We start from the raw sequence: 12,188 nt of genomic DNA on the forward strand, positions 1-12,188 counted from the left end.
TATATGTATTTTCATTGATTTCAGAGAGGACAGGAGAGAGAGAGAGAGAGAGAGAGAGAAAGAAAGAGAGAGAGAGAGAGAGAGAGAGAGAGAGAGATTAATGATGAGAGAGAATCATTGACCGGCTGCCTCCTGCATACGCCCTACTGGAGACTGAGCCCACAACCTGGATATGTGCCCTCACCTGAAATCAAATTGGGACTTCCCAGTTCATAGGTCGATGGTCAGCCATTCAGCCACACCGGCCAGGCTAAGCTAGCTTTAGGTCAGCAAATGGAAGAAGGGAAATGACATAGTTGGGAAATTACATTGTTTCATTCATTTAACAAAGATTTGAGCTCAAGGCTGAGGGCTGGGCCCTGGGATACAGGATGGTTGAAACATAAACCTTGCCCTCAATGGGTTCATTTCTACAGACGGAGAAATTGGCTTCAGACACGGGAAAAGTGCTCAAATGGAGGGAATTCAACCAGACACAGGTGGAACGAAGAATCAGTGGCCAAACTGAGTACATGGTGCCTTAAAAGCATCGCATCTAAAACAACTCTCGCTGCCAAGTACTAGTATTTTCCCTCCTTTCACTGTTGAGAAAATGGGTCCAGAAAAGAGAAGCTACTAGTCATTGTGCCTGTATGAGAAACTGAGGCACAAGTGCTACACCATGGAGCTGGGAGGTGTTTCCCGTTCCCACTAGCTTTGGAGCCGGGACTCTGGGTGGAAAAGCAAGCATAACCCCTGAAGCCTGAAGAAGCAAAAAGGAGCTGCTTTTAAGATCTAATTCCATCCAGTGTGGAGGTGCAGGCATGGATTTAGTAACAGAGTTTGCATTCAGTGGAATAGCATGGCTCCTGTCGTTGCCCAAAACGTAAGAATCAGAGTGCACACCGTGCCACGGAAGCCTAGCTAGGTGGGTTCACCTTAATTCTGCATTGGGTGCAGAGTGGCTCAGGATATACATGAAGCCAAATTGAGAAGCCTAACTGAAAACCCTGAGAAGAGCATATCTGATGCAGAACAGACCAAAGAACCCTGAGCACAGCGAGGTTATTTGGAGATTGTCTTTGATAAAGAAATCCCACAGAGTGGCCAGAAAATGGCTTTCAGGGGAGAGGGAAGAGATCAACCAAAGGACTTGCATGCATGCATATAAGCATAACCAATGGACACAGACACGATGGGGGTGGGGGCTTGTTCTAGGGGTGGGGATGGCTGTGGAGAGGTCAATGGGGGGGGAAAGGAGACATATGTAAATACTATATGTAACACTTTAAACAATAAATAAATAAATATATAAATATAAATATAAATCACAGCATAAAATAAAAAAAAGAAAGAAAATGGCTTTCAGAACACACTGAATGAACCAGACCCCTCGGCTTCTGCCTCCCAGCGATGCGGACCAAGCTGGCTCGCAGGCCCCACCAGCAGTCATCACAGTCCCCGTGCAGAACTGTCCCTGGGAGGCTGGCTGGGGCAGCAGAGCTGGGGTAAGAAGTTGGCCTCCAAAATGAACACACACTTTTCTCTTCCCTGGTCATCTTTGCCCACATTGACCAAGCTCGTCCCTTAACTCAAGGGGCTAAAGTGCTACAGAAACAATACTTTAGAGTTGACACAATAGGGAAGGCTCATACCCCAGGGTATAAGTGGGGGTGGAGGGTGGAGACAGAAGGAAATAACAGAAATAATCAGCCACCCAGGGCCCGACAGACAGGCTGAACCCCTGACCCTGACTGTACCTGCTGTGTGACCCCGGGTGAATTACCTCACCCCTGACCTCAGTCTCGTCCTCTGTAAAACAGTGACAACCTGCCTAATGGGCTATGGGGAGGTTTAAAGCACAAGACCCTGTGTCAGGCACTTTGCCCAGTGCCTCGTATGTTTTAAGTACTCCGTAAATGGCTGTTAAAACTATTAACTACTCAAGGGGAGGCTCCAGTTGGCTTCTTGTGAAAACTGAAACCAACTTTTGAAAGGTCTGACTGCAGCATTGCCACGGGGCCGAGCCTGCAGCCACACACAGGTGTCTCAGGAGAACTACCCAGGCCCGTTCCCTGCCTGGACTCAACACACCTCTTTGGCAGGGGTGCCTGGGCTCCTCACTCTGCCTGCTCTGAGGTTTCTGTGGTCAGTTCGCAGCTGCCAGCATGGTCTCTCTTCTCCACACCCCACTGAAGTGCCGCATTAGCCCGACTGACACAGTCTACACTTAGGAACAAAGAAAACACCTTCAGTCTTTTCAGAAATACTGACGTATGGAGTAGCCACACTGTAGAGACCCCCACAGGATTTCATCCCATAAATCTAAAAAGCACATTATTTAAGGTAGAATTTCATTGACAAAACCACAACCTACAATAACATGAGGTACAAGCCCACAGGCACAGGTGCAAGTAACAAGCTCCCATACTTTCCAGCCAGGCTCATGTTCCAGACCACTCAGCCTCATGCCGCTGACGCCAGACACAACCCCTCTGGGTCTCTTGGCGGCTTTACCGATACACAGCTCAGGCAGTTCACCAAGAGCCACACTCAAGGCCACGTCTCATATGCATCAGGAGGCTTAGACCTTCCTTCTCCAAGTGTGATCTACCAACTGGCAGCATGGGCATCACCCGGGGCTGGTTAGAAATGCAGACACTCAGGCCCCGCCCAGACCTACCCAATCAGGACCTGCATTTTAAAATACTTCCAGATGACACTGCTTTAGAGCATTTACATCAGTCTACCCAGACACACTTGCGATAATTTGTTTAGGTTTCTACTCGACCTTTTCCTTTCCTCATGGAAATTCCATGACAGCACAGGCTGTGCCTACCATAGCCACTGGCATATAATGCTCAAACAGTCGGTGGCTGGCTGGTTGAATGGTTGGATGGTTGGATGGATGGATGGTTGGTATACCAAATGACTGAAGAGACCCATCCTGTTGCAAATGCAAAGAAAAAAATGCAAGCAAGGGTCTAAGTGAGAGAATACCTGGGATTGGGGGGAAGATGTCTTTAAGCAAGGCCATTAGATAAGGCCTCTCTAAAAACGGTTGGCATTAGGGGTTGCATTAGGGCATGTCTTGGTGAATGAGGAGGAACATGCTGGAGAAGATGATAGCAGGCAGAGGGAACAGCACCTGCACTGGACCCCTAAAGAGACTTTTCCTGTAGGCCAGTAAAGAGAGAGAATCATGTCTGGCTCTCGCGGTGGAACAAAGAAGCTCCAAGGAGGCAGATTCAGAAGGCCCCATGACGATCATGACTGCTGGGGGCAGAAAGGCTGTGTCTGCAGTCACAGCTGCCTCGCCAAGGCTCTGGGAGCTCGGTGTGAGGGAGGCTGGCTGTAGAGGGAGGCATCCAACAGCTGCCCTGGTTGGACTTTGTGGCTGCTGGCCACAACCCCTCCAGCCTCAGATTTCACTGGTCTACAGTTGCTTGCAAACTAGAAACATGGAGATTACTTACTGCTTTCAACAAGTCAATCCAGGAACTTGTGGGTAGGGTAGCCCAGCATCCAAGGGTGCAGGAGCCCAATCCAGATGTTACCCTGCAGCAGCACACTGGCAAGGAAGAGAAATGACAGGTGTCAGTGCAGGGGAACACATTAGCAGGTGACCAAGATTCGCCCAGCACTGAATGACACTGAGGAGGTTCGGATAATAAAAAGGGTGAACAAGGGAAATGTTAAGGTGGGGTAAACGATCTTGGGGCACCGTACAGTGACGCAGCTGGCAACCCTCGGCCTCCATTCTCAGGAGAGGTACCATCCTGCTACCAGCGGCTCCAGAGCAGCCTCTCTGCCAACTCCACAACGTGGAGTCCAGACATAGGGCTGCAAAGCGCCCTTGGAGATAATCAGGCCCAACCCCTCTCTTTACAGATGTCAAGAAACAAGACTCAGAAAGAAAACAGGCCTTGTCCAAAATCAGCAGCGAGTAATGGCAAGTTCAGGAATGGAATCCAGAACCAAGTCCATAAAGCTTAAATTTACCTGTATATTACCTTCCTTAATAAAACTCAGTTTCTAAATAAATGTTATTCTTACTCTGTCTGGCTCTTAACCGAGGAGAAGAGACAAGGCAGCCTGCAGTTCCAAATCTCAGCCATTCCCCTAGTTCCCTCTTCTTAATCCCCAAAGACCTTCAACAGCCAAACTGAAACTCCTGGTTTTCTTCACAAACAAAATTTTTAAAGAGCAAAAAGAACAAAAACCACAGAATTGTTCGCATTTGACTACAAGAAGAAACTAAAAACTTTTGAGAGAAAAAAAACCAAGACCTAAAAATTCTTAATTTATGAGATATAAAGAACACAGACCGCAATGAAAGCTCCTTTTGCATACATTAGGGTTCCAGACCCTGAAAACCAGATCACTCCCCTCACCCCAGGAAATAGTACATTTCAAAGAGGGGTGGGTTAAGACAGTGGTCAAGGGTCATTTTGTTAAAATGAAATGTCTGATCCAAATGAGAATTCTCTAGGAAATGTCTTCTGATTATGATTTCTTAAAATTAATCTTCATCTAATTATATATTTAAACCATACTCATTAAATAGCTGCCTCCTCCGCTGGGGTTCTAGGTCCAGCTGAGCCTGACAAGTTGAAGCAACCGTGGGCAGATGGCATCTAGCCTTACAGCCCCTCGGTCAACTCACCTGTCACAGGAAGATGGACAGGATAAAACTCAGGTATCTCTCAGCTAGAGAATCCCACAATTCCCTTACATGGCTGAGCAAAACTGAAAGTCCCTCACATTAAGTCAGCTTATAGAAAGCATAATGACTCACCCCCTTTGAAGAAGTGAATGCCCCTTGTTATAAATTTAAATTGCCATATCTCTTAGGAAATAACTAGGAGGTTGGTGTAACAATAGTTGTATTTTGTTTCCAGGGAGTTAGCTGCAGCATTGACAAATCTGTCCCCACCCTCACTAAATGGGCATTTGGATCTGTTTCCGCAAAGATCCATTATATTTCTAAAGCAAAAGGGTTTCTTTTGCATAAAGTGGAATTTCATAAAGTGGAATTTAGGCAGTGAGGTCATCTGTTTTGAAACGACAACAACCATTCCAATTTTTTCCTCCACTTGAGCATTCTAGTTACTCTGGGTCAAGAGAAGGAGACGTAGGATTCAGAGAAAATGCAAAGCCTGCTAGGCCACCCACAGCACAATCAGGGGTTCCACCCTGGTCACTTCCGGCTCGTTTCCCTTTCCGTGAGGCACGCTCCAAGGTAAAAAGTCAATGCGGACTCACACACAAGCAGACCAAACGCATTTCAAGAAATCTGCAACAGCCTCAAGATTCACTTAAAAACAAACACACACAACCTACCACAATGACCACATTATTCCTTATCCTTATGGGGGGAAGAGGGTCCATAAATCTCCCTGGAAATGTGATGGACCCTCTCAGCCCAGAGAACGAAACGCCTTCAGTTTCAAAGGGTTTGTGAGCCACCTGAAATTTCTCTCTGTGCCTCTGGTTAAGGACCCCTGCTTAATTAAAATGTTATAAGGAGTCCCCTTTTATAATTCTCTGAACTTTCTTACAACCCCTTTGTAAATGGGACTGTGCACGGAAACCCCATGAACAGTGCGGGGACCAGTGAGGACATGGGCTTCTTGCAGCATTGATGGTGGAGAAGTATGACTAGCAAGGCTGACGACTGCTGGGGAGCCTGTGCTTCTCTATGTTTGGACTTGGTACTCAATTTCCAAAACTTATATATACTAGAGGCCTGGTGCACAAATTCGTGCATGGGTGGGGTCCCTCGGCCTGGCCAGCGATGGGGGTCTGGGGGCCGGCCGGCCAGGGAGGGACTGAAGGAGGGCTCCAGGGCGTGTCCAGCCTTCTCGCCTTGTCCCAATCGGCTGGACCCCAGCAGCAAGCTAACCTATCTGTCGAAGCATCTGCCCCCTGGTGGTCAGTGCACATCATAGCAACTGGTCGAGTGGTCAACTGAACCATTGAACACTTAACATATTACGCTTTTATTATATAGGATTATTTAGGAATGCATATATAGGTAATAAAAATAAGAACAGCAAGGACTGGTTAAAACAAAAAGTTGGAAACACTCTTTACTTCAGAGGGAATGGGGGAGAATCTAAGGTATTCATAGTGTTGATTTCTTAATTGGGTGTTGGCTTTACAAATGTTCTTTTTAACTCTTCAAATTATACCTATATATGCATATATATATATAACCTGCCAGAGTAAAGCAATTAAAACAAATGACAGATGCATGTCAGTGACAGGGGCCTCCAAGAGTTCTCAGCCCCAATTTAAGAGACACCAGTAACTCTGTACAGTCCTGTGCTGATCAACGGGTGGGGCCTGACAGGGAACAGTTACAAGCTCTGGCCCCAGGGGCACCCTCTATAAATAAACTTCGTTTTTAAAAGTCCACGCCCTGGGACAGTCTTGGGCTCTGGGCTGAGGCCACAGTGACCTCTGATGCCTCCAGTCACTGTGGGAATAGCCGGTGTTGGGTTTCGAGAACCCATTGGTCTTTCCCCATACACGCCCTGCAGGGCTATTTCCTGTGGCACATTCTGTTACGGTGAACAATAATCACTGAGACTTCTTAAACAGCTAAGAAAGGAGCAATGGCCCAGACACTTCTGCAGAGTTCAGATGAACGTCTGGGCATCTCCTTCCTCAGGTGGATACAGGCTGGGGTTTCTTACATCTTCTCTGTCAGGTGCCTCATCAGTATCTTCCTTGGGAGAGTTCTGCTCATTCAGTGATTGGTCAAGTCATCCACTGGCCAGAAAATCAGGTGAGGTGTAGAGAGACATGATGAGTATGTCTCAATTCCTAGTCCTTGCCACCTACTTACCAACAGAATCTTGACCAAATAAGAAAAGTATTTCTTCTTTCCTAATAATTTGAGCAAGAGTATGCCCAATTATTAAGGAAAAGACTTTTTTTGTGTGTAATCTTAGTAGCATACAAAGCTGTCATTTTTATTTTTAGTTGCAAAAGCCAAACATTGACACCATGACATCAAATGTTTTTAATCTGATTTTGGATAGCCTGCACCATACCCTGTGCTGGACCCATGCATAATGTGAAACATAAAGGAAATACGGTAGCCTTGTCGGTGTGGCTTAGTGGTTGAGCCTCAACCCATGAACCAGGAGGTCATGGTTCGATTCCAGATCAGGGCACATGTCCGGGTTGTGGGCTCCATCCCCAGTAGGGGGTGTACAGGAGGCAATCGATGATTCTCCAATCATTGATGTTTCTATCTCTCCCTCCATCTCCCTTCCTCTCTCTGAAATCAATAAAAGCATATTTTTTAAAGGAAATATTGTAGTCCCTTATCTCTTGCTAATGGTCTTTTCTATTCTAACACAAGTCTGTAGTTAAAAAAATAAAATAAAAAGGCAAAAGCCAAATCAAAAATGCAGACCCACTCTCCAATATCACCTTCAAAGTAAAACATCCCAGTGGGCACTGCCATCTCTGCTGAGTTCAAGATGGGCATGGCTTTCCTGTGTGCGCGTGAATGAGTCTGTGTGAGTGTCAGTGTGTGCTTGTGTGTCAGTGTGATTGGGTGAGTGTGTGAACATGAGTGTGTCCATGAACTTTCACGGGAGTACACACACGCATATGCAAGCCCAACGTTCTTCTTGATCGACTCTAAACAATAGCTTACAGGGAAACCATCAGTAAGGACTCAGGAAAAGTGCAAGCCTGCCAATTCCAGAAGGACAAAGGGCTTCAGAAACTAACATGGGAACAAAATGATCTCATGCCCCTTTCCCAGTGAGACTGTGCCTAAGTGGGATCCTTCTCACATTCGAGTGCTGACTTCCAGGCAGTCACTGCTCCCACCCTAGGGGACCGTTTGGGAGGATGGCCAAGCCAGGAAACAGATTCCAGAGGTAGGTTTTGATGTTTAACCCAGGCAATCCACAGACAGGGCTCCTCAGCCCGGGAGGGGGCTGAAACTCCCTGCGAGAAGTGAGACCGTGGCTTATGCTAAGGGCATTAGTCACCCTGACCAAAAGCTAGTTCTTTCATGAGGGTAGGGAACATCTGGCCCACGGGCCGTATGGCCCGAGAAATCATTTGGATGGGCCCTGCCACAGCATTAGGGGTGGGTTAATGAAACCTTTGACCAAGCAGGATAATTTTTAAGTTGATAACTTTGTATGGCCCACAAATTATGTTATAAATATCGCCTATGTTATAAATTTATGGCCTTTGGCAGAAAAAAGGTTCCTCTCCCCTACTTTAAATCAAGGGCCTGGGTCGGGGCTCAAAGTGGTCCCTCTGATAACAGGCTTGCATCTGGGGCACTAGACTGTGCTAAATGTTAATTCCTACTGGCTCTCAGAGCCTGGGAGATCACAGGTGGGAAAGGCCCCAAGGCCCAGGCCTTACGGTGCCTCCTCCCCATTATCACAGCAGTGCAATGGGAGTGCGGCATTCAACCTAAGGGAACGGTGGGTCACATGAATGAGCTCTGTAGGTAGCTCTGCTCCTATACCTGATCATTTGCCTCCATTCATTTATTCGATATACACTGAAGTGCCAGGCTCTGTGCTAAGTGCTGGGAGAGGAAAAAGGTGGTACCTTTTAAAGTCAAAAATTTTTGCAGACACCCCACCCCCACCCCCACTGCCACCAGCCCCAACACAAACACACAATAGTTGTACTTCTGGTATCCTTAGAGAGGGGAGATGTCAAGACGAAAAAGCTCTTAAATGAATTAGTTTTTAGTTAATCTCAGTAGCTGCTACATATATTTTTAAAATAGTGAAAAATATTTCCAGGACATTATTAACTTATTCTATAGGCAAATACTATTATACACAGATTAATAACTTCAACACAATAGGATAGTCGGTATTCTGCCCCAAACTGATTGTACAAACTGGGGGGTGCAAATAAACCTATATAATAAAGAGCTAATCTGCAAATGGTCATCATGCTCTCACGCCCTCCCGCCCTTGTGCTGGGGCCAAGGGACCTGAAGCCGCGGCCCCCTACTCTGGTGCCAGGGCCAGGGGACCTGAGGCCGGGCTGGGAGACCTGAGGTTGCACCCCCACCCCAGCGCCAAGGCCAGGGGTCCTGAGGCTGCACCCCCTGCCCCGGCACTGGGGCCGGGGGACCTAAGGCCGTGCCCCCTGCTATGCAGGGCTTGACTGGGGTAGGGCTGGCCAGGTCTGGGTCTCACGATTTTGAGGCACACACAGGTGGGCAGGGACTTGACTCTGGGTCCCGCAGCACACCCCAGACTCTGACAGGAGGGAGATTTTCATATACATTTTACTAATTTTCTTTCATCTCTGATACTTCTGTTATAGAGAAAGGGAAAATAGCAATATTAAAATATTTCCTCTAATTAATTCCCTTTTTATGTGCACGAATTTCGTGCACCGGGCCACTAGTATAGTCAATAATATTGTAATAACTAGAACTATGTATGGTGCCAGGTGGGCACTGGAAATATCAGGGGTGATCACTTTGTAAAGTGTATGATTGTCTAACCACTATGCTGTACACCTGAAAGACAACCAGAACAACTTGTCGCTATGATGTGTACTGACCACCAGGGGGCAGACACTCAACACAGGAGCTTCCCCCGGGTGGTCAGTGGGCTCCCACAGGGGGAGTGCCACTCAGCCAGAAGCCAGGCTCACAGCTGGCAAGCGCAGCAGGGGTGGCAGGAGCCTCTCCCACCTCCACAGCAGTATGAAGGAGCAGCAAGCCAAGCGGTAAGGAGCAAGCAGGCAGGCGGTAAAGAGCGAGGGGTCCCGGACTGCGAGAGGGAGCAGGCCTCGCTGAGGGACGCCCCCCCGCCTCCCGTGCACGAATTTCGTGCACGGGGCCTCTAGTACAGTGATGGCGAACCTGTGACACGCAAACTCATTTTTTTGGTTGATTTTTCTTTGTTAAATGGCATTTAAATATATAAAATAAGTATCAAAAATATAAATCTTTGTTTTACTATAGTTGCAAATATCAAAAAATTTCTATATGTGACACGGCACCAGAGTTAAGTTAGGATTTTTCAAAATGCTGACACACCGAGCTCAAAAGGTTCGTCATCACTGGGCTAGTATAAGTATATATTTGTCATACTTAGAGGCTATAGTGTTTCAAAGAAATTTTAAGTCACCTGTGAGGATAGGAAATATTTAAGTAAGCCCTAACCTTCATCACCTCCCACAGCCGTGTGGTGACATAGCTACTACCCCAGCCAGAACCCCGTATTCATTCCCTCTGCAGGGAAACCCCACCGCCTCACCTCCATCCTGTCCCAGAGCCCTCTCTTCTCTCATCTGCCTGGGCCTGGAGCTCCTTGAGAGCAAGGTCTTCCCTTTCCTGCTGGCACCCCTAGACCTTTCACAGAGCACCCAGTGAATTTCCAGTAAGGAAAGAGAGAGAAGGTGAAAGATGATTCTTCTATATGGAGGACTTTGCAGGTAATGAAAACAAATAAGAGAGATTGGGGAAAAGGAAGGGTGTGATTGGACCTTCTTCCAAATCCAGCATAACTCCATGATTTCACGGAGGGGAATAAAGATATTTCACATTCTGTAATAAAGATATGAGAAAAAATTCGACCATCTTCCCAAAGTTCCAGCCCACATGAGCAGCCCAGCTTCCCCCATCAATCAGTCTGACAGCAGCAGAAAGACAGGAATCAGACTCAAAGGTGTTCATGCTCTTTTTTTCTTTTTTTTCAATCCTTACTCCAGGGTATTTTTACCATTGATTTTTAGAGAGTGGAAGGGAGGGAGGGAATGAGGGGGGAGGGAACGAGAGAGGAGTTGGGGGAGAAGGAAGGAGAGAGAGACACATCAGTTGGTTGCCTCCCGCGTGTGCCCCACCAGGGCTGGGGATCCAACCTGCAACCCTGGTACAAGCCTTTGACCAGGAATTGAACACAAGACCCTTCGGCACATGAGCCGACTCTCTAACCACTGAGCCCACATGCCAGGGTTCTTTCTTAGGGCTTTCCTTTCTGTGCTCCTTACAGTACTGCCGTTCCTACTACCTTTCCTCCTTCTCCCCTGCACTCAGGATACGGCTCTAATTTCTTACTTCGGGATAGGAGGCTCTGTACCCTTAGACCTGCACCTGATCTCCCCTGACTCAGCCTCTTCCCATAGAGACCACCCCCCCACCCCCACGAACCACAAACCAGTCCCAAGAGTGTGTCTGAGATTCTCCCCACCCCACACACCACATCCTGTCTTCTACTTACCACTTGGAAATCTGTGCCCAAGTCATTCCTCCCAGCAAAGTCCAACCTCCTCATCTGATGTAAATCTACCTCCCCGCACCCCCGCCCCGAACCCAGATCACATCTCTGGCCTCCACATCGACGACCCCTCTGATCATCCCACCAAATACTCTTCCCTTCCCCTACATGCCCTGAGCCTTTGCCTCACCGCGAGAGACCGCGTACCAGAGAATGGGGCTTCTCTGTGCCCTCACCATCCCCAGACTGAGCTCCTGGGAGGCAAGGATGCCATCACCTTTATTTTTGTACCCTAGGTGGCATCCTACATAAACCTTGGCAACAACAAACCTTGGCTTAGTGTTTCAAAGGTTCTTGGGGGTGGCTCTCTGGAATCAAATCAAGCACACAAACTGCCTGAACAAGAGGATAGACTTTTGTTGGGGGGTGTTTTTGTTTTGTTTTTTGGGGCTTTTTTGCACACCGCACCAATACAAGTATTCCATCACATTAGTCCATCTGTCAAGACTCCATGTCCCCAGGGACGAACAGCCAGACTTCCTCAGCAAACTCCGCGCTCCTCCGGGAGCGAGTGAAGAAGCCAGTGACCTCGGGACGCACAGGCACGCTTTTCCATAGGAAGGACACTGCTTCTGGATAAGTAGCCTGGTTAAAGGAATGCAATTTATAAATTCCCGCCAAAGCCATATATTTCTTTTGAGACAGATCAACCCACACGCTTTCTCGTCTGATTCATTGCCTGTGTTATGTGGGTCTAGAATTTAGACAATTCCCTATGGTCAGAAAATGCATGTGCTTATGACCAGATAGACACGGCAATGTTGCTAATGCTCATCCCAGATCAGTCTGCTTAAACGCTCCAAATAAAATAAGAAATATTTGACCCCAGTAAAGAAGCCTCTGGAATCTCCCTCCTCCCTCCCGCCCCCCACCCCCACCCCCAAACACAAATGTTTCTCATTTCCCCCAAGC

At 47.5% G+C, this 12,188-nt stretch overlaps 1 protein-coding gene across 1 annotated transcript in view; it reads right to left on the bottom strand.

The window, feature by feature from the left end:
* The window catches only part of TLN2 (talin 2), a 427,582-nt gene that overhangs the window by 337,706 nt on the left and 77,688 nt on the right, over positions 1-12,188 (bottom strand). The window contains exon 2 of the mRNA XM_015563004.1: positions 3,456-3,550. The gene's annotated coding sequence lies outside the window, so the exon portion shown is untranslated. The remainder of the gene's footprint in view (positions 1-3,455; positions 3,551-12,188) is intronic.

The sequence above is a fragment of the Myotis davidii genome, unplaced genomic scaffold, assembly GCF_000327345.1.
Source record: "Myotis davidii unplaced genomic scaffold, ASM32734v1 scaffold57, whole genome shotgun sequence".
In the NCBI taxonomy this organism is placed as follows: Eukaryota; Metazoa; Chordata; class Mammalia; order Chiroptera; family Vespertilionidae; genus Myotis; species Myotis davidii.